Source organism: Pongo pygmaeus, chromosome 17 (genome assembly GCF_028885625.2).
Source record: "Pongo pygmaeus isolate AG05252 chromosome 17, NHGRI_mPonPyg2-v2.0_pri, whole genome shotgun sequence".
In the NCBI taxonomy this organism is placed as follows: domain Eukaryota; kingdom Metazoa; phylum Chordata; class Mammalia; order Primates; family Hominidae; genus Pongo; species Pongo pygmaeus.
Window position 1 is genome coordinate 27,171,865 of NC_072390.2, and position 23,702 is coordinate 27,195,566.

General features: G+C 37.8%; 1 protein-coding gene and 1 non-coding gene across 21 annotated transcripts in view; both read right to left on the minus strand.

The window, feature by feature from the left end:
- PTPRM (protein tyrosine phosphatase receptor type M) overlaps nucleotides 1-23,702 on the minus strand; it is an 840,386-nt gene that overhangs the window by 392,796 nt on the left and 423,888 nt on the right. The gene's annotated exons all lie outside the window — the stretch shown is intronic.
- LOC129019231 (small nucleolar RNA U3) lies at nucleotides 10,931-11,146 on the minus strand. The gene has a single exon (XR_008495565.1). It is a non-coding gene; the product is annotated as a small nucleolar RNA U3 (small nucleolar RNA).

Sequence of the window (23,702 nt, forward strand, 5' to 3'; positions counted from 1 at the left end):
AGGAAGCCTCCTTTACCTGTGCTGTTTTGTGCAAGGATGCTTTTGGTGCAAGTGTTTTCTCACAAAGTTTGTGATAAATTACACAGGAAGGCCAGAAAGGAAGCCTCATAATGTAATATGCAAATGCTTCCTGCTAAACATTTATTATGCGAACAGGGCCACTGTAACTCATGTGGCTCTCACTCACGGAAACACTGATCATGGCTATGCATAGCATACAGGCCCATTATTCTTAAAATGAAGTTTTAGAAGGAAATTTAAATTTCACTGAGATGTCTTCAAAGTATTTATAAATGTTTACTTGGGACAGAAGATATGAGCTAGTAATCACAGAGCAGTAGCTATTAGCTATGCAAAAATAGATTTATCTTAATTACTAACCACAACACAGATCAACCTGAGCTGGCAGGCAGCAGGCTTAACAGCAGCGAGTTGGAAGGTCTCAAGTTCATTTGCTCCGACAAACCCTCACAAGGGCTCCAGCAGCATCAGGCAACCCATGAATCCTTCTTTCACCTCTTGCTCTGCTAAGTCACTGTAACACCAAATAAATTAGGTTCCCGCTTAACACGTGGAGCTCCACAGAGCCGCTGTGATTGAGGGGATTTTCTGAAGGATGTCCCCAGCTCTAATATAGTTCTTAAAATTATTTTTAATCAGGAAAAAAGACTACTTATTCCACAATTAGAAATTAAAAGGCTTAAAATACAAAAGACAGATTGAGGCAATACTTAAGTATAAAATGAGTGTCAGCTGTGTAATAATGGTAATAAAATGACCTTTGAGAACTGTAATCAGAGGAGGGGAAGAGAGTGAGCAGCCCTGAGGGGCATTAGGCTCCTGGGACAGGGGAGGTCACCCCTGAGGTGATAAAAAAGGCACCACTGCACAAAGAAAAATACTGCTGGAGGTGGGGCCAAGAGTCTCGGATACGAATCTGGGCCCTGCTATTCACCTGCTGTACAATTTAAGGAGTTTTCAATTTTCTGAACCACAGTTTACCCATCTGTAAAATGGGCATATGTCAACCTCAACCACTGATCTGGGAATTAGATGGGATTACTTAGTAAAAGTAGTTTGAAAAAGATAAAGGTGTGCATCAAAGTGAGGCAATATTTCTGCATTAGAAACCTAGAACTAGAAAATAAAAACTTCCCAGAGATGTGACTTTGAAGAGAGCCTGTTTGTTTTTTAATAGGATAAAGACAACAAGAGGTAATATGTGAAGATATTTTAGTTATATACGTATAAAAATCAGATGGCTCTACTTGAGAGGGTTTATCAATTTTTTTATTTGTTTGTAACACAGTTGACTTGAATATCAAAGAGCATTCCTTAATTGAGACAGACGTTTCCTACAGTTTTGTTGCCCTGCCTTTGAGTACATTTTTCCATGTAACCATTCACCAGCCATGCCCAAAAGACCATTCTTTAAATAAGTTCTGAAATAAATTTAACACTTAGCTATACAAGCTGCACATGTGCTTTTGGAAAATACAATATAGTGTATGCTTATCATTTACATAACCAGACAGCTGGAGTCTACAGAAATGCAAATTTTGTCATCACTTATATGCACTGAAAACATATTCTTCACTGAAATGCATGGGTGAGGGGGAACCATTTGAGGGAAAAGAGTTAGCAACAAATTCAATCCTTAAGTAAATAAAAAAAAGAAATCAAATTTTCGGTAAAAGTAGGGTAAACGGCGATTGCCTTGATCTGATTCTGTGTTTATTCCAACTTGTGGCATGAGCCACAGGGCCCCCCCATAAGCTCTCCTGATGGCTCCTTCTGGCTTCATGCAATCTATGGCAATTACTAGGTTGGTGCAAAAGTAATTGTGTTTTTTGCCATTACCAATTACTTTTGCACCAGCCTAATAGCTGTTGAAACATTGCTCCCTTTCCTGATGCCATCGGCTCTCCCACATTATGTCTTTCATCCCTCATGCCAGAGGTCAGTCATCTTCTGAACTGAATTACTGGGGGCTGCAAGCAATACTAACTTGGGCCCATCCTATCTTTGCAAACTCAGTTCCAAGCCTGTTAGAACATTTTCTTTTTTTAAAAGTTCACTAGATAGGCAGGCAAACAGCCAGTCAAAATAGAGAACTCATGCCAAATGTTATCCATTTGAATTGCCTGAGTAATTTTTCTATGCAATTCCCTATAAGGCAGACATTACTCACATGGCGCACACACACAATTCACATAAAAACATAGGCTAGATCCACGAATTGCAAAATTACAGTGATTCTATGGATCCCTTTCATAAGGGACTTATCCAACATGCCCCTCTCAATCCTTACTGTAAGTAAGTGGTTGCTTTCAATTTGGTTTTCAAAACAATTTTCAGCTCACTCTCAATCAGAGAAACTGACTTAGAGTCGAGAAATTCAGTGCACAGCTGAGATTCCCCCTCTGTCATGTTCTCTTAGGCCCTATGAAATTCCTGAATAGGTCAGTCCACAAAGGAAGCATTTCCATTTTTAGAGACATGGAATTTCCACACAGTCAACACTGGGCCGTCAGAAAAGTTAAACTAAGTGCTCTTGAGGGCTGGAAGAATGCACTCAGCTCCCATTGAAATGAGTGACTGAACTTGGTGCTTCTACGGCCAAGAAAAGGAAAGCGAATATTTATCTTCCTTCTTCCCTAAGTTTCTTTAAGTAGAATGGTCACAGACAGAAGGCCAAGAGGCAACACTAGGAGAGCAGTTAAGGAATACCAGCTTGTATGTGATAGGCCCTCAAATGTGCATTAAATGAAGCTGTTGAACTAATGATGCAATTATACAGATACAAAGAAATACACAATCTCTTAAAAGCATTCGTGTCCATAATGTAATTAACTCCCAGAATTTAGTTTAAGGCTTTAAGCCACAGCTATGACTTTATTTTTGCCTAGTAATCTTGAAGATAACATGAGGACCGGAAATGATCTGTACTTTATTCAGCAGATGTGATACGGTGCTCAGACCACCTTCCGCAAGCATAGTCATCAGATGCCCTGGCTGAGGCACCTTCCTCTCTCTAAATCTGGAGAATAATTCTGTTGTATATACTGGAAATGGGATGCCCAAATTTGCCAACTGTATTAGTCTGTTCTCATGCTGCTAATAAACATGTACCCAAGACTGGGTAATTTATAAAGGAAAGAGGTTTAATGCACTGACAGTTCCACATGGCTGGGGAGGCCTCACAATCATGGTTGGAAGCAAAGGCACTTCTTGTCTTATGTGGCGTAGGCAAGAAGGAGCTTGTGCAGGGGAATCTCCATTTATAAAATCATCAGATCTCATGAGACTTATTCACTACCACAAGAACAGTACGGGGGAAACCACCACCATGATTCATTTATCTCCACCTGGCCCCACCCTTGACACGTGGGGATTATTACAAGTCAAGGTGAGATTTGGGTGGGGACACTGCCAAACTATATCACCAACCCTTTTTCTCAGCCATGGCAAAATGAGAAACACTCTGGGTAATAGCACAAAAGCAAATGGCAGACCGTTTTGTGTATTTTATTTTCTTTTTGGTCCTAATAGAGAATTTTTAGAGAATTCTTTGATATTTCAGTTTTTAATCAAAATGAAACATATGGAATTAAAAAAAAATAAGAACTCCTAAAACCCATTAGTCTCTTGAGTTGTCAAATCAGGGGGCAGAGATGTATCAGCATTTCTTGTCCTTCATCTCAGCCTGAGAATTGCAATCATGGAGAGATGTTCTGTGAAATTCACTTTATTCCACCTCTGTTGGGGGTGATACTTTATTGGTTCTCAAACTTTAAAATGCATCAGAATCACCAGCAAGACTTGTTAAAACAAGATTGCTGGGTCTTGCCACTCAAGAGTTTCTGATTCAATACATTTAAGTTGGAGCCTGGGCGTCTGCATTCTCCAGGGTGCTGATGCTTGTTGGTTTGGAGACCACCCTGTGACAATCACAGACACAGGAGAATACGCAGAGCTGGTTCTCACAATGATGGAGAAAACAGGGTCTCCATCTTCTCCCAGACTCACGGATCTTTCTTGCCAACATTCTGCATCCTCATACCAGGCATCCTAGGATGGGACATTATATCTTTTCTGCCTATGGTTCTGACTTTTGCCTTGTTTCAAGTCTTGCTTACTTCTAACCTACTCAAGAGGGGGTGCTGGTTGGGTACTAATGAGTTAGCATGCATTCAGGCAAATCATACCTGGTAAGGAATTAGCCAAATGTCTTGTCCTGATGGCAGGACCTTCATTCCCTTCTGAACATTTGCTTCTAAATGTTATCAAGGTTTTAGAAACAGACGTGAAATAACAAAACAGAGAAACTACGCATATATGCATCTATTCGGCATCCAGACACCTAAATGTCTATTGGGCACTCTTTTCAGATGCATTTTCTGCCTTGGGGGAGGGCTTCATAAATCTAGATAGAGTGTGAATGTCAGTGGATGGATTACCTGCAATTTTTCTATGATCTCATCTCACGTGGTCATCTAATGGCCAAAATAATCAGGAACAGTTTTCCACATTTAACAATAACTCTTTTTAAGTTCTGAAACTTAATGGCATTAGCTGAGGCAGAACTGTTCAAGGAAACCAAAGGAAAACATCAATTACGACACACAGCAGGTGCTGACAGTGAATGTTGTGCTAGAGGCCATAAATCTATGTCTTAACATTGGTAGAATATGATGTGTTCAGTAAGACCATTCTTACTGTCTTCTGCCTGCAGGCTTTCCAAATGCCTGACATGGCTACCTGATGTTATTCAATCTCACCAGGCCAACTGGCTGCTAGAGCTCAACAAAGAAAAACTATCAACTGGCATTTTATTAAGAAAGATTAGGCAGAGAAGGGGACATGGGTTTGGGAGCCATACAGACTTAACTACTGGATTCTTGGAATCACTTCACAATTATTGCTAGTTTTGGAATACATACCTAAGAATAACTCTATAAAGTCACAAAAGCCAGTGTGTATCTAGGCTGGTGGACGGGCAAATAAAAAAAAACAAACAAACCTTTCATCCAGTTGTCTAGCACCAGAAAACCTTTAGCCTGAGTGGCAGTCCAATCTCTCAGAAGCTCTACCTTTCGAGCCAGATACACACACACCCATTCACATACACCAAATTTCACTTCAGAGAAACCATAACTGGACAATGGCCTGTGACACACAAAACGGAAGAGGTGGCAGTAATTATCTCAGCAATTCTGTCAGCAAAGACACTAGCACTTACAGGCCTAACTAGGCTCCATCCTGGAGTTTACGAGAAGTCTATCGCTATCCCCTAACAGAGGACACAGGAAAGAAATGTGCCAGCCCTGCTCAGCAGAGTCTTGCAATGAATCCAGACCCCTCGCCAATGCTGTCACAGACAGCAAGAGGTGGTGCAGCTGCCGGACCCACGACTTCAGGCACATGCTGAATGGAGCACATTACTCTGCTCTCCTTCAAAGCTGCAGTTGCTCACTCTTCTGCCCCCAATCAGACATTTCCAGTTTGCTTGAAAATGCTATTTTCACTAAACATTTTAGAAATGGTGCTGTCTTTCCTAGGTGCCTGCAATGTTCCACCCATTTATAGCCACCACCATTCTTCACAGGCCAGCAAGTCATTTGCTATGTTCCAAACTGAGTAGTTTATTCAAGTGCCTGCCACTGCTGGAGAAGAATGTGAACAAGTCTTTGGGAAAGCACATAAATGTTAGTAATTGTAAAAGCTACTTTCTTGACTTCCTATGAAAGAACATTTAGCCTGCACTGCCATCCAGAACTGACTTTCTTCTCTTTTCTTGTGACTTCATGATATATGATGTGAAATGGATGAGGCAGTCACCATAAGGTGTAACTCTATGTTTCTATCACACACAAAAAAGGTAGGTTTAAAGATGCCACTTTAGACCAATGTCCATGAACATAAATATTTATTCCTAAAGGTCCTATTGCCAGCTTGATTTTAGATGTGCTCATCTCTTTGCTTAACTAAGCACCTCTCTACAACATCAACAATTATCTTGGCATGTAAATATGAATTGAGGCTGGGCCCCTAAGTGAGAATTCTGTTATTCAAATACACCTGTAGAAATCCAAACATATTTTATATATTCACTTATTGGCACATAGTAAGACCATTATACATCAAAAGAGGGGAATAAACAAATTGATATGATTAATAACAGACACACATCACCTTAATAATGTATCTGCTGACAGTTTATCTAACTGTGGACTTTTGCCTAAATAAAGCATCATATTCAACTACCTACAATTTAAATGTAAATTCCTGGCATTCATGATTCTGATGGTTGATTTTATGTGTCAGGTTGACAAGGCAAGAGGCAGCCTAGACATCTGGTGAAGAATGTTTCTGGTGAGGATGTTTCTGGGTGAGTTTAACACCTGCATCAGGTTACTGAGCAAAGCAGACTGCCCTCCCTAATGCAGGTGGGCCTTGTCCAATAGACTGAAGGCTGAATAAAACAAAAAGACCGGTAATTCCCCTTGCCTGACCACTTCTGAACTGGGACATTGTTTTTCGTTTTTCTTTTTGTTTTCCTGGCCTTCAGACATGAACTGAAATATCAGCTCTTCCTGGGTTTTGAGCCTGCTGCCTTTACAACTGGAACCACACCAGCACAGGCTCTTCTGGTCTCCACTTTGCCAACTGCAGATCTTGGGACTTGCCAGCCTCCATACATGTGGGCAATTCCTTATAACAAATCTTTGTGTGTGTACACACACATATCATATTGGTTCTGTTTCTCTGGAGAACCCTAGTACAATAATTTTCCCACATTTGAGCATCTGTCTATCTTAGAACCTTCTCTGTTACTACTCTCTCGAAACAAATGCTCAATTAGAATCAACATCTTATATTAGGTTGATGCAAAAGTAATTGTATATTTTGCTATTGTCAATTTTGCACCAACCTAATACCTTACCACTATCTCCAAAACAATTGAAAGTCCCTCCTGCAAACTGTCATCAGTACTGTCTTCTGTGCCTAGCATCCCATCCCACTTGCCTCTGCTCAGAGAAGGATTGTACCTTCTTTCTGGAAAGCCCAGCTCAAGGCTTGCTTTCTCAAAGGACTCACCCCAATCGCCTAGCCTATATTGATACTATCATCTGTATCATTAACTTGACTCTTATGGTAAATACTGGTTATATACCAGGTTCTCAATAACACTGTCTCACTCCATGTCATCTGGTTATAACACCGATGAGAAAAATATGTCAATTTCTAGCCAGTGCTACTGTCTGTGTGGAGTTTGCACATTCTCCCCATGTCTGTGAGGGTTTTCTCCAGGTACCTTGGTTTCCTAACACATCCCACAGATGTGCATGACAGGTTAATGGGATTCTCTCAAGTGTCCCATTGTAAGTGAGTGTGGGGCTATGTGAGCGCACTCTGCAGTGGAAGGGCGTCCTGTCCAGGGCGGTTCCCACCTGTGTCCTGAGCTGCCAATATAGGCTCTGACCACTTGTGACGCAAAGCAGGAATAAGCAGGTTGGAAAAGGAATGAATACAAATTATAAAAATTCATAAAGTATACAATAATCATCCAAATGCACAATAAATAATGCTGTACAGGCCAGGGAGAGTGGCTCACGTCTGTAATCCCAGCAGTTTGGGAGGCCAAGGCAGGCAGATCACTTGAGGCCAGAAGTTTGAGATCAGCCTGACCAGCATGGCAAAATCCTGTCTCTATTAAAAATACAAAAATTAGCCAGGCATGGTGGCACATGCCTGTAATTCCAGCTACACAGGAGGCTGAGGCATGAGAATCACTTAAACCCGGGAGGTGGAGGTTGCAGTGAGCTGAGATCATGCCACTGCACTCCAGCCTGGGCAACACAGCAAGACTGTCTCAAAAAAACATTTAAAAAAATGCTGTATAAGAGTACTTGGGGAGCCTGCCATATTTGTAATTTTTTTCACTATATGAATATTCTTTCTATATTTAAAATATTTAATGCTTTTTTCCTATTAGTCCACAAATATCTTCATGAGGAATAAAGGCAGTACTTTTAATAGTGTCATGTTTTAATTTTTAAAAATTGATACATAAAAATTTCACATAATTGTGGAGTACATGTAATATTTTGATGCATGTATACAATGTGTATCAGGGTAATTGGGGCTTCCATTGCCTCAAACATTTCTCTTTTCTTTGTGTTGAGAACATTCCAAATCATCTCTTGCAGCTATTTTGAAATATACAATAAATTATTGATACGTATAGTCATCCTACTATGATATTGAAGACTAGAACTTATTCCTTCAAGCTAACTGTATTTTTGTACCCATTAACAACCTCTTTTCATCCCTCCAACCCCTTACCCTTCTCAGCCTCTGGTAACCACCATTCTACTCTCTAACTCCATGAGATCAACTTTTTTAGCTCCAACATATGAATAGAACTTGTAACATTTGTGATTCTGTGCCTACCTTGTTTAATTTAACATAATGTCCTCCAGGCTCACCCATGGTGCTTAAAATGACAAAACTTCATTTTTTTAATGGCGGAATAATATTATTTTGTGTATATACACTATATTTTACTTATCCATTCACCCATTGATGGACACTGTGTTGACTCCGTATCTTCACTATTATAAATAGAACTGCAATAAATACGAGAGTGTAAATCTCTGTTCAATATACTTATTTCCTTTCTTTTGCAACATACCCAAATACCCAGCAGTGGGATTGCTGGATTATACAGTAGTTCTATTTTTAGTTTTTGAGGAACCTCTATATTCCTTTCCATAATGGCTACACTAATGTACATTCCCACCAACATTGACATGAGAGTTCTCCTTTCTCTGCATCCTTGCCAGTATTGTTATGTTTTTCTTTGGATAATAGCCACATTAACTGTGATGAAAAGTTATCTCATTGTGGTTTTGATCTGCACTTCTCTAATGATTGGTGATGTTGAGCATTTTTTTGGTACAGCTGTAGGCCATTTGTATGTCTGCTTTTGAGAAATGTCCACTTAGGTCACTGGCTCATTTTTCAATCAGATTTTTGTTATTGTTGTTGGGTTGTTTGAGTTCCTCATATATTCTAGCTATTAATCCCTACTTATCCAATGGATAGATTGCAAATAATTTCTCCCATTCTGCAGGTTGTCTCGTCACTTTCTTGATTGTCACCTTTGCTGTGCAGCTTTTTAAAAAAATCTGAATTGTCTATTTTTTGCTTTGGTTCCCATGTGTTTTCGATATTTTAACAAAAAATATTTGCCCAGACCAATGATGTACCAAAGCAATTCTCCTACATTTTCTTTAAGTATTTTCATAGTTTCAGTCTTAGATTTAAGTCTTTATATCATTTTGATTTGAGTTTTGTATTTGGTGATGGGGGTCTAGTTTTATTATTCTGCATGCAGAGATCCAGTTTTCTTAGCACTATATACTGAAGAGACTGTCATCTCCCTATCGTATGCTCTTGAAGCCTTTATCAAAAACGAGTTGACTAAAAATATGTAGATTTTAGACACATTGGTCTATGTGTCTGTTTTTATGCAGCACCATGCTGTTTTGCTTACTATAGCTTTGTAGCATATTTTCAAATCAGGTAGTGTGATGCCTCTAGCCTTGTTCTTTTTGCTAAGATTGCTTTAGTTATTCAGGATTTTCTGTGGTTCCATATGAATATCAGGACTGTTTTTCTATTTCTGTGAACAATGTCATTTGTATTTTGTTAGGGATTGCAATGAATCTATGGATTGCTTTAGGTAATACAGGTATTTTAAGAATATTATTTAATAATTCTTCTAATCCATACACATGTAATATCTTTTCATTTTTTGGTGTTTTCAATTAGTTTCACTAGTGTTTTAGAGGTTTCATTGTAGAAAACTTTCATTTATTTAAATTTATCCCTAGGTATTTTATTTTTTTGGTAACTACTGTAAATGCAATAGCTTTCTTGATTTCATTTTCAGATTGTTTGCTGTTTATGTATAGAAATGCTACCAACTTTTGTTATGTTGATATTGTACCCTGCATCATTATTGAAATTGATTACACATTCTAACAGCTTTTTAATAGTTTTTAAGGTATTTCTAAATATAAGATCATGTCATCTGCAAACAAGGACAATCTGACTTCTTCCTTTCCAATTTGGAGACTTTATTTTTTTTCTCTAGCTTGATTTCTCTGGCCATGACTTCCATTACTATGTTGAATCAAAGTGGTGAAAGTGGGCATCCTTGTCTTGTTCCAGATTTTAGAGGAAAAGCTTCAAATTATTCCGTTTGGTATGATGTTAGCTGTATGTCATATATTGCCTTTAAAATTCTGAGGTATGTCCAAGTTTGTTGAGAGACTTTATCATGAGGAGATACTAAATTTTATCAAAAGCTTTTTCTGCACCTATAGAGATGATCATATGACTTTTGTCTTTTATACTATTGATGTAGTGTATCACATTCATTGATTTGCGTATGTTGAACCATCCTTTTTTCCCAGGGATAAATCTCACTTGATCATGGTGTATCTTTTTTTTTTTTTTTTAAGAACGAAAGAGAAAGAAAAAAAGGAAAAAAAGAGTAAGTGGATAACTTCAACATGCTTTACCTACCAATAAATAAAACTTTTGTCTCTTTTACAAAACCTTGAAGAGAACTAAACACAGTAGACTAAGCAACAATGAATTTTCTGAAATCGCTACATAGTAAAAACCTTCAGAAGCCCAGAAAAACCAAGGAATACTGGAATTAGAAAAACTATTTTTGGGAGCCATGTGCCAGACCAAGCAGCCCACCCCACAAGGATCCCTTCAGCAAGCAAAGAACAAAGGAAAAAAGCTCTCACTTGGCATGTTCTCAAAACAATTTGCCTGCTAAATGCTAAAGCTACCACCCTCATGTACAACAAAAACACTGTTCTTAGTACACAACAATAAAATGGGAAGCACTCAGACTGCATGCTCTCCATCTTACTCTCCCAGAGGAAGACAAGAACAATCATCAATGGCACATGGCAGGTGCAGTGAAGCAACACCAAGAGTCAGCTTCACGCTCAGGAGAGAACACTGTGCCTCCTCCTCATGGTTTCCAGTGCTCTACCCATTCAGAGAAACTTCTCTAGTAATGAACTATAGAAATGATCCCTGAAAGTATAGTCTTTGTAACTTTTTAATGTGCTGTTGGATTTACTAGGTTAATATTTTGTTGGGGATTTTTACACTTATGTTCATCATGATGATGCCTGTAGTTGTCTTATTTGTTACATCCTTGTCTGGTTTTGGTATCAGGGTTATGCTTGCGTATTACAATGAGTTAGGAAGAATTCTCTCCTTCTCAAATTTTTGGAATAATTGTAGAAGAATCTGTCTCAATTCTAATTTATAAATTTGGTAGAATTCAGTGGTAAAGCCATCTGATCCTGGGATTTTCTTTGTTGGGAGGCTTTTTATTACTGATTCAATCTCATTGCTAATTATTGGTCTGTACAGGTTTTCTATTTCTTCCTCGTTCTATCTTGGTTGATTATATGTGTCCAGGAATCTGTTGTTGTTAGTTGTTCCTAATAGTCTCTAATGATTCTATTTCTGTGGTACCAATTGTAATGTCTCCTTTTTGTTCTAATTTTTTTTGGGGTCTTTTCTGTTTTTCTCTTGGTCTAGCTAAAGGTTTATCTGTTTCATCTTTTCAGAAAACCAATGTTTTCATTTTGTTAATCTCTTTTAGTCTCTATTTTTGTCTCCATTTCATTTAGTTCTGCTCTGATATTTATTATTTCTTCCCTTCTACTATTTTTTTATTTGGTTTGTTCTTGATTTTCTTGGTTTCTTGAGGTACATCATTAGGTTATTTGAAATCTTTCTACTTTTGATGTAGGTATTTATTACTATACACTTCCCTCTTAGAACTGCTTTTGTGAAATCCTATAGGTTTTGGTATGTTGTCTTTCCATTTTCATTTGTTTCATTTTTTTTTATTTCTTCACTTCTTCATTAACTCAATTATCATTCAGGAGCGTATTAGTTAATTTCCATATATTTTTCCAGGTTCCAACATTTCTCTTGTTACTGATTTGTAGTTTTATTCCATTGTGTTCTGATAAAATACTTGAAGTGATTTTGACTTTTTTATATTTATTGAAGTATGTTTTGTTGCCTAACATATGGTGTAACCTGGAGAAAATTCCATGTGCTGATGAGAAGAAGGTGTATTCTGCAGTTGCCGGATGAAAGGTTCGGTAATGTCTGCTAGGTCCATTTGGTTCATAGGGTAGTTTAAGTCCAATATTTCTTTGTTGATTTTCTGTCTAGGTTATCTATCTAATGCTGCAAGCAAGTTTGGTGTTGAAGTCCCCATCTATTATTGTAATGGAGTCTATCTCTTCCATTAGCGCTAATGATATTTGCTTTATATATCTGGTGCACCCGTGTTAGGGGTGTGTGTGTGTGTGTGTGTGTGTGTGTGTGTGTGTTATTTATATCCTCTTGCTGAATTGATCCCTTTATAATTATGTACTGACCTTGTCTCTTTTTATGTTTTTTGACTTAAAGTTCTAGTTTGTCTTAGTAACTACTGCAGACTTTTGGTTTCTTTTTGCATAAATTATTTTTATCCCATCTCTTCACTTTCAATCTATATGTCTTTATAGGTGAGGTCAGTTTCTTGTGGGCAGAATATGGTTGGGTCTTGCTATATTATATATTTTTATCCATTCAGTGAGTTCATATCTTTTAACTGGGAGATTTAAACTGTTTATATGCAAGGTTGTTATTAACAGGTGAGAACTTACTCCTGCCATTTTCTTCATTGTTTTTTGTTTGTTTTGTAAATCCTTTATTCATTTCTCCCTCTCTGATGTTTATCTTTGAGATTTGGTAGCTTTCTGTAGTAATAACATTTCATTCCTTTCTGTTTCTCATATACATATCTGCTCTTTCAATAAGTTTTATATTGTAGTGTGTTTTCATGGTGATGGAGCGCATCCTTTCACTTCCAGATGTAGGTCTCTCTTAAGCATTTCTCATATACTCAGTCTAGTGGTGACAAATCCCATCGGTTTTTGTTTGTCTAGGAAACACTTTATATCTCCTTACGTTCTGAAGGACACCTTTGGTGAATATAGTATTCTTCAGGAGGAGTTTTTTTCTTTCTTTCAGTACTTTGAATATATCACTCAATTTTCTCCTGACCTATATGGTTTCTGCTGAGAAATCTGCTGTTAATCTGATGGGAATTCTCTTACATGTGACTTGATGCTTTTCTCTTTCTATTGTTTAGAATTCTCTCTTTAACTTTTGACAGTTTAACTATAATGTGCCTCAAAGAGGAGACTTTTGAGTTATATTCAGAAATCTTTAAGCTTCCTATATTTGGATGTCTATATCTCTTTTAAGATTTAAGAAATTTTTATTTATTATTTCAGGTTTATTAGATTTTCCAATGTTTTTTTCTATCTCTTCTCCTCTGGCATTCACAATATTTGAATGTTTGTTCACTTGATGGTGTCCTATATGCCATTTAGGCTTTCTTTTTAAAATTCTTTTTTTCATTCATTTATGTGGACTGGGCTATTTCAAAAGACCTATCTTTAAGTTTAGTCATTCTTTCTTCTGCTTGATCTAATCCATTGTTGAAGGTCTCAACTGTATTGTTATTTCATTCATTAAATTCTTCAGTGCCAGGAATCCTTTTTTATGAAATGTCATTAATGTTTTTTTTAATTGTGTGGTGGTAGGATGGTAAGAGATTCTCATAATAACTTTGTTTGTAAATACGTATTCTTTGATTCAACCCACCACTACTACTACTACTACTGCCATCATTCACTGATTCACCAAAAATTGAATAAATAATCATCTTACTTGTCTTTATTAATCTTTCTTACATTTACACATAGCTCACATTTGTTTCAATATTTAATATTAGAAGGTTTTGGGGTCTTTATTTTGAAGGTTGGTGATGTTTTCTTGACCAGAAATATCACATAGTCACTTAACTCATTTATATTAATTAGCCTATGGTAAAATTGGTTTTGATATACAACGTCTTCCTTAAAGTCATAGTTTCTCAGAACCTATCAATGACAATAAGTTAGGACTTCCTATACTGTACTACCAGTTTTCTGTGTGTGAATGTTTCGTTTCTCAAATAAACTACAAATTCATGCACAACTCTTTGTTGCCCCTGGTCCCTGGATCTACTGTCTACCTACCTGTATGTGTTTACTGATGATGATGACAAGAAAGCTATTTAGAGGTATCAGCAAATGTGAAGTTTGGCTTCTCACTTCTGCCATTTAAGTGAACAAAGGAAGTACTTCTGAACGTCAAAGAAGCACTGAATGAAACAACAATGCTTTGACATTTAATCTCATCAATTTCTGTGGATAAATCTTCTCTAATGAAGCAACTATTTGATTGTAGTAAGAAGATTTTCCATTGCCTCCATGTTCAAAGAAGTGAATGATATAGGCACATAGTTAGAAAAAATTATACTTTTGTAGTCAAAATATTTTGTTAAACAGGATCATACCCAGAACCTCAAAAGATAAAACAGTTTTTAGTGCAGGTGCTCTGGTGGGAGCACGAATGAGGTTATAATAACTCCCTCTCCTACCCACTCAGGGCATGGTACTGAGGAAAATACACATCAGTTTTATGCAAAGTAGCTCTTGTTCCTTAATGGAGTCACAGATTCTTTTTCTTTTTGACTAACTTTCTTTACCTTATCATATATCTTTTTCTGGAGGCTGGCCGATGGTTTAAAAAGCTTTTCCTACGCCCAAGAAACGTCATATTGGATAAATACCTCTAGAGACTTTGTTAATCTCCTGAGAATCTGAAACATCATCCATGTATCTCACGATGGGTTCTTTCCTACGGTTTTCCTGTTAAGTTTTCGGCTTCCTACTCACATCCCATAACTTATGGGCCTTTATAACATTCACTGCTCATTTTTTTCTGGGAATCAGAAACCATGTGGACAATCAGCAAAATCCTTTGTGTCAGTTACTAATGAGAACAAGCTCTTCCGCGTCAGGCAGCTAAGATTTTATTACTTTAAAACTAAACCAAACCTAAGATGCTCACAAAGTTGCTAGATTGGGTTGCTACTGAAAATATAAATCTGCTTGGTGCAGCTGGTTCCTTTCATTCAGGAAAATTATTTGCTGCAAGGACGTTAATGAAATTAGACCCTGCGATTCTATTATGTGCTACTGCCTTGCAAACCAATATTTCTGTTTTACTTTACTACTTCTGAAGATTGCCTTAGATTTGCCTCTGTTCTTTGCCACCTCATCTCCCTCCATTCCTCCCTTCTTTTAGCTTTTCTTCTCTCTTCTCCTTTCTTTTCTTTATAGTCATAAGCCATTTTCTAGTCACAAATAATAATAATTCCATTGACATTACTGGTAAAGTCACTACAATCCTCAGGTGGTTAAAGGCATGGTGTCCCTTAAATAAAACAACCACGACATCCTCTATTTTGCATTATTTCTCACTTTAGCACAGTTATCAACATAAATCATGTTTAACAGTGAGTGAGGTGTAAAGTGTTTGTAAAGAGAATTTTTTTAAAGTTTCCCCAATGCTCTCATGAAATCCTTCTTAAGGTCATGGAAGACGCAGAAAAGCAAATTAAGAACCTCATTCATGGTTTCTTCATTCTCAAGAATATATTGCTATTAACTGTAAGAATACAAATTCACTGATTCCACTGAATTACACTCAATTATACTGGGTCAGTAAGCTTAAAGCAAACTAGAAGCTTAATCTGAATCATTTTCACAAGGCCTCCATCAGCTATAGCAATCATTCATGTAAGAAACCATTACTACACCCTGTCACCTACAAAACCTGGCACACTGAGACAAGCTTCCTGCAATCCACCCATTCCCTGTCCCCCAGGCCCCACCATCATGTATACACAGAGAACTGGGCTGACATTAACACAGTCTATCCTTGAAGAAAAAAACAACTTTTAAAAAGGCAGCATGAATGAAGAAGGCACTTCTCTGTCTCGGTGATCAGCATAGACTATCTACCTGTAAACCTCCTCTGTTTAAGCCTGAAGGGCAGAAGGCTAAGAGCTTCATCTCCATGAATCAATGCCAATCAGCATTGCCATCCTTTTGGGAAGAACTCCTGAATCATAAAAATAACCCAGTGGAGGCTTTTAACCCTAAAAGATTTTGGCTGAATATTGAATAATTTTTATATTCATATTTTTAATATTTGTAAGTAGTTATCACTCAAAAATACTATCATTGAAACCATTTAGTACACAGCAATCTATTTGTGACATTATCCAAAGTAAGTCAACATAGTCTTTTCTTATTAAGAGAATATAACCTAAAATAAACTAGCTGCAATGAAGGAACAGAATTAAACCTCAGAACACACAGCGCACGCACACAAACACACACGATTCTTCACATTGCAAAAATACAAAGGCATTGGTGCATTTTGCATGACAGTTAGTGTTAGGATAGATAGAAAGAGTAAATGTTCAGAAAATATCAGGAGTGGCCAGGGTGCAGTGGCTCATGCCTGTAATCCCAGCACTTTGGGAGGCTGAGGCCAGTGAATCACACGAGGCCAGGAGTTCAAGACCAGCCTGGCCAACATGGTGAAACTCTATCTCTACTAAAAATACAAAAATTAGCCAGGCGTGGTGGTGCATTCCTGTAATCCCAGCTACTCGGAAGGCTGAGGCACAAGACTCACTTGAACCCGGGAGGCGGAGGTTGCAGTGAGCCAAGATTGTGCCACTGTACTCCAGCCTGGGCAACAGAGCAAGACTGTCTCAAAAGAATAAAAAGAAGAAGAAGAAGGAAGAAAATGTCAGGAGAAAACATCATCCTGAGAAAAGAGAAAGCTTTGAAGAGCTTCACAAAAGAAGTGAGCAAAGGTGAGGCCCGTGAGAGGTGAAGTGAGGAGTATGAGAGCAGATGGTGGCCAGTGAATAATATAGGGATGGTTTTCCTACTCTGGAAACTTATAGAAAGTGTGAGGAAGTAAATCAATTCAACATTAAAAATGTTAACCAGAAGTTTTAAGAAAAATGTCAATCAAGAAGAATTGGCTATGCTAGAAAAACTGAAGTCAACAAGGGGACAGGAGGTTATCTAGCAGGATAAAGTGAATAAATCCCATATGCATAGTGGGTGGACAGGAATCCTGCAGCTTCTTGCTTGGAAGTAAGAACATACAGAAGTGCTTCTTATTATGCTTACATGTCCTGCTCAAGGAGTCATGGCTAAATTTTAATTAGTGTTAAGAAATAAACATTAACATGCACTGTAAATAAAGCACTATGTTAAGATGAACCAAGATGGGCGGTTTGGGGCTAATAATAGCAATATGGAAGCAAGGTGAGCATAAATTTCAGTGGAACCTGCAAGCCTCCAACATACTGCCCATGGTTTGGTACAGTAATGCCAGTTACTAGAAGTCATTTACTTTTTCCTGTTACTTTGCTAGTAACTAGGAAATTAAAAAAAAAAAAATTAGCCACACCCATCAACATTGCTGCTCTCTCAGGTTTGTGTCAGTGGTAATTAGGATAAGTGTAATAGCCACAAAAACAAATACAGAGTGAACTTACAACTTATCTATGACCAACAAGTATTAATTGAATATGTATTAATAATAATGAGCAATATGTACTTAAATAAAGGTACTATATTCTCTAACCTTAGCAATAGTTATTTGCTCCATAGATGATATTCCCAATCCTTACATTGAACTTGATCTCCAATCTGACATTTTCTGGGGCCTAAATCTAACTTGTATCAAAAGCCCTTAGAAATCAAACAGATATTGTACATTAATGTTCATAGTAGCATTATTCAAAATAACCAAAAGGTGGAAGCAACCAAAATGCCCATCAACAGGTGAAAGAGTAAACAAAATGTGATATATCCATCCAATGGAATATGACTCAGCCCCAAAAGTAAGGAAATTTTAATATATGCTACCAACATAAATGGATCTTGAAAATATCATGCTTGTTTCAGACACATGTGGAAAACCATGGTATGATTCCACTTCTATGAGATACCCAGAATATGCATATTCACAGAGAAAGAAAATAGAATAAAAGTTGTCTGGGACTAGGTGGAGGGGAGAAGTAGAGGTTGTCGTTTAAGTACAGGGCTTTAGTAAGGGATGATACCAATGTTTTGGATATAGATCGTCATGGCAGTTGCACAATACTATGAATGCATTTAATGGCACTGAATCGTACATTTACAATGGTTAAACTGATAAATATTTTTATGTATACTTTATTAAAATAAAAAATTTTAAAGCCCTTTTCATTTATTTTAATCAAAATTAGAAAGGGCCTAATTTTAAAACCATAAACTAATGAAAGGATTATGTTAATTTTACCAAAAACTTCAGATCATTGAAAGTATCTCTAAATCATTTGCATTTTCTTTTTTGTTTGTTTGGTTTTTTTTTTTGAGATAAAGTCTAGCTCAGAATTTGAAATGAACATGATAACAGATCCCCTAGCTCTGTCACCCAAGCTGGAGTGCAGTAGCATGATCACAGCTCACTGCAGCCTCAACCTCCCAGGCTCAAGCGATCCTCCTGCCTTAGCATCCTGAGTAACTGGGAGGACAGGCACGTGCCACCAAGCCTGGTTAATTTTTTTTTTTTTTTTGTAGACACAGGGTCTCACTATGTTGCCCAGGCTGGTCCTGAACTCCTGGGCTCAAGTGATCCTCCTGCCTCCCCTCTCAAAGTGCTGGGATTACAGGCATGAGCCACTGTGCCTGTTATCATTTACATTTTCAAATACATATTTGTTTCTGAAGATATCAAGAAAGAAGGAAAAGTTTCTGTTTACTTAAAATTTCAAAATAAATCCATGAGGATTGTGAACAAAAGTGAATCATAATGCTGACTCTGAAAAAATCTTTACTAGGTTTTTTAAATTAGATGTGATTTAATGGGTATTAAATCTACTTACTTTTTATGAGTTTTCTAAACCAGATAAAATAGAAATGAAAGCACCTCCCAGATTAATTTCACCATCAGCCGCAGCTGTGCCCTGGAGTCTAGGGGTCCCCATTCCCCATCCTTTTTCCATGTGAGAATAACAGAGACTGGTTTGCTGTAGGTTTGTCTCCACTCACCGCAGATCATGGACCCTAGTGGAATGACAGGGAGCCTGCCGAGAAACATTCATGACCAATCTTCCCCCAGTCACTGATTCTCATGTCTGTTATACGTTAAGTATTCTGAAGCAAGAGCTTATGTTATTAATAATTTAAAAACAATTATACATAATAAATGTTTCTCCACTTGCTCCCTTACTGGTAGCTTAGCCAGCTTCAACCCACTAACATCATCATAACCAAGTCAACTTTCCTCTGACTGTAAGAATAATTCTTCTAAAACAATATTTAAACACAACTGAACAAGGGTTTACATAAACTTTTACACTTGTTTCTCAAGAGACCTACTGTGGGCAGTAGAGAATTAAAGACAGATTTTTGGAGGACAGTTACAGCTCAAAAGCGCTGTGTCTAACTGACAGTCCCCATGTTGGGGTTACCAGCTGAATAAATTTTCCAGGGCTGCCATAACCAAGTACGTTAGACTGAGTGGCTTAAACAATAAGCACATTTTTTACAGTTATGGAGGCTGGAAGCCCAAGATCAAGACATTGGCAGGGTTACTTTCTACTGGGATCTGTCTCCTTGGCTTGCTGATGTGTTCCCCTGTGTCCTCCCATGGTCTTCATGGTTTTCTCTCTGTACATGCCTGTATCCTAATCTCCTCTTCTTACAAAGACACCATTCATAATGGATTATCACATTTCAAGTTAATTATCCTCTTAAAGACCCTATCCAAATATAGTCACAATCTATAATACTGGGGTTAGGACTTCAGCATATGAATCAGGCAGGAACACAAATTCAGTCCAAAACACCAACTCAGACCTCCATTATAAATTAGTGTCTATAAAGATATTTTCCAATTTTTAAAACATTTGCTAAATTTAGGCCATTTTAGTTCACAATTTTGCCCTGCACTTGCATATAGATGTTGAGTTACTCTAGCACCAGGTGCTATGGCTGAACCTCTCACAGACCATGACACCTTCATTCACGGGCCTTGGCTGGGGATGTGCATGTACTGTTCTCCATGTCAGGGCACAGGCTTCCAATCCTCACCAACACAATGCTAGCTCATTCTGGCACCAAAAGGCAATGGGAAACACTGCCCAGGCAACAGCTGGCAATCACAGATCTGAATAAGTTCTACTGTGTTTCTCTGTATTGCTCTAAGAATGGACCAGAACCATACAGTACAAAATATTCCTAAGTGACCAGGTACATAAAAGTAAGGAATCTGCTATTCTCTTTCCTGAGAAAATGAAACACATTTCAAAACCCTGTAAAAGGCTTTGATTCTTGTATGCGTTAGTCTGAGCTAAGCTGCTTTAAACCCTGTTACGCAGTACTGAGAACTTGAACTATAGGGGATCTGTTATCACATTCATTTCAAATTCTGATAACCTCTCCAGAATTTTTCTAAAATGTTTTTAGTCCATCTATTTGAGCATTGGGCCTTAGACAGCTCTCCTTTTATCTTCAAACTTCAAAGCATAATTTTGAAATAAAGGTTTACTTTTCTGCAGAATTCTGAAAGTTTTATACTGTCAGGGCCAATCAGTTGGAGTTTTTTGAAATGTATCCCGACTCTGAAATAACTCATTTGCATTAGGGTTTGTGTACATTCAAACTCTACAACTATTCTAGAGCCCACCTATCCCCTGGACACTACTTGAAGTTTACTCTTTAAATACTAATCATGAAAGAATGAATAAGACCTACTATTTGATAGCACAACAGGGTGACTATCATCAATAATAACTGAATTGTACATTTTAAAATGGATAAATGCTTGAGGGCATGGAAATTCCATTCTCCGTGATGTGGTTATTCTGCATTGCATGCCTGTATCAAAATATCTCATTTACCCCATATATATATATATATGGGGTATATATATATATATATATATATATGGCATATATATATATGGCATATATACATATACTACCCACGAAAATTAAAAATTAAAAAAATTAAAAAATATTAATCACGAAGGTAGATTTTCTAAAATTTAATACAACTGTACAGATTTGAAATTTTTAGTCCCCTAGCAATGAAGTAGCTACATCATAGCAGAAAGAACCCAGTTTGGAGTCAGGAAACATTTGGGATTGTATTGAGCTTTGTGTGACCTCTGAATACCATTTAACCTCTTTGAACCCAAGCTTCCTGACTTGGAAAATGAGGATACTGTTATCTCTCTTGCAATCATTAGGTAAGAAAATGGACGTGGCGGCACCTTATAAACTCTAATGCCCTCAAGAAGGTGGTCACATTTTTCTTGACTCTGGTGACTACGGTGGCTGATCAGCAGTCATCACCGCCCTTGTTTTATTAGAAACACCAGGTGCTTCATAGCATGAGGCTGCTTCCTATCTTGACCTTATTTGGAAACTATTACGTAAAGAATACTAAAACACATTGTTTTCCAGAACACACCATATTCTAACAATTTACAGTTTCATTCATCAAGTGAACAGTATTTCAAGGCAAATTGATCAGCTACCGACCTTGATAACATCAATTTAGTATTATGGATGAAAATCTCCAATGTCTCTGGCTCTTTAGCATTAAATATTGAGTGGAAGTGGGGTTTTTATTGACAGCTTTATTACTTTATTTTACTATGGCATGTTTTTATGTGACAGTAAAGCAGCTAAACACACATTAAATAAGTGCTGAGATAACTTGATAATGACCTTTCACAGATTATTTTCTCAATGAAGGTTAGTGGCAAAGAAGACAGGCAAATATGTTGCAAGTAGAAAGTAGGACTGCTCCTAGTTCTGATTGAGACAGAACTAGGAGCAGTTACTTAAACGTTTAAAATATTTCTTGGGCTTCTACAGTGTGCCAGGCATTAGTGTACAAGAGAAAAAAAGGTAAGATTTAGGTCTTACACAGAATGATGAGAAAGCCGGAGAAAAAAAGCATAGTTCTAGCCTATGAGACAAATGCCAATATTGAAAGTGCCATGGCAGGACGGGGCAAGGCAAAGACTCTGTCTGGTGAGTAAAACAGGCGTTCCTGTTCCTTTATACCAACAGGCCCCAAACTTTTTGGCACCAGGGACCAGTGCTGTAGAAGACAATTTTCCCACTAACTAGGTTGGGGGGATAGCTTCGGGATGAAACTGTTCCACCTCAGATCATCAGGCACCAGATTCTCATAAGGAGCTTGCAACCTAGATCCCTCACATGCACAGTTCATAATAGGGTTTGCGCTCCTACGAAAATCGAACGGCCGCTGCTGATCTGACAGGAGGCGGAACTCAGGTGGTGATGCTCGCCCGCCTCTGGCTCACTTCCTGCTGTGCGGCCAGGTGTACCTGGTTTGCAGTCGGGGGGTTGGGGACCCCTACTTTATATGAAAGTATATGTGTTTGAAAAGCCAAGAAGAGGAGGAAAAGGCATTTCTGAGAAAGTGAACAGCACTGAAAAGACATGGAAATAGGGAAGAGAATGCCAGAATCGTGGCGAATGCAGATAGTGCCAAATAGGAGCTATCAGGAGGGCCTGGTCAGGGCCCTGAGTCGTGAATGTGAGGCCTTACAATCCTTGTAGAAGCTTCCTGACTTTTAATAAACCTCAGAGAAAGATATACCATCATACGCCACATAAAAACATTTCCATCAACAACGAACCACATATATCACAGTCATCCCATAAGAGTGTGCTGGAACTGAAAACTTCCTGCCGCCTAGTCACATCCTAGCTGTCCTAACGTCATAGCACAACACACTACTGAGGTGTTTGTGGTGATGGTGCTGTAAAGAAATCTACTGCGCTCCCAGTCATATAAAAGTCAAGCACATACAATCATGTACAGTACCTAATACTTGCTAATGATAATAGACAACTATGTTACTGGTTTATGGATTTACTATAATATACTTTTTTAATACTTATTTTACAGCGTTCTACTTAAACTAAAAAAAAAAAAAAAAAGGTAACTGTGAAGCAGCCTCAGGCAGGACCTTCAGGAGGTAGACAGCAGAAGCCCTTGTTATTCTGGGAGATGACAGCTCCATGAGTGTTACTGCCCCCTGAAGACCTTCAGGTCCACATCTTCAGTGGGAGAGGATGTGGAGGTGGGGCCAGTGCTATCAGTGATCCTGACCCAGAGTAGGCCTAGGCTAATGTGTGTTTGTGTTTTAGGTCTCAAACAAGTTTTAAAAGTAAAAAAAAAAAAAAAAGTAAAATCTTAAGAACAGAAAACAGCTTATAGAATAAGAATATAAAAAAGAAAATATTTCATACAGTTATAGAATGTGTTTGTGTTTTAAGCTAAGTGTTATTACAAAAAAGTCAAACAATGAAAAATGAATTGAAACGTTTCTAAGGTACAAAAGTTTAAGGAAGCTAGGGTTAATTTATTATTAAAGACACAAATTAAAAAAAATAAATTTAATGTAACCTAAGTGTACAGTGTTTGTAAAGTCTACAGTGGTGTACAGTAATGTCCTAGGCCTTTGTATTCACTCACTACTAGGTCCCTGACACCCAGAGCAACTCTAGTCCTGCAAGCTCCATTCATGGTGGATGTCCTGTACAGGTGTGCCATTTTTATCTTCGATACCATATT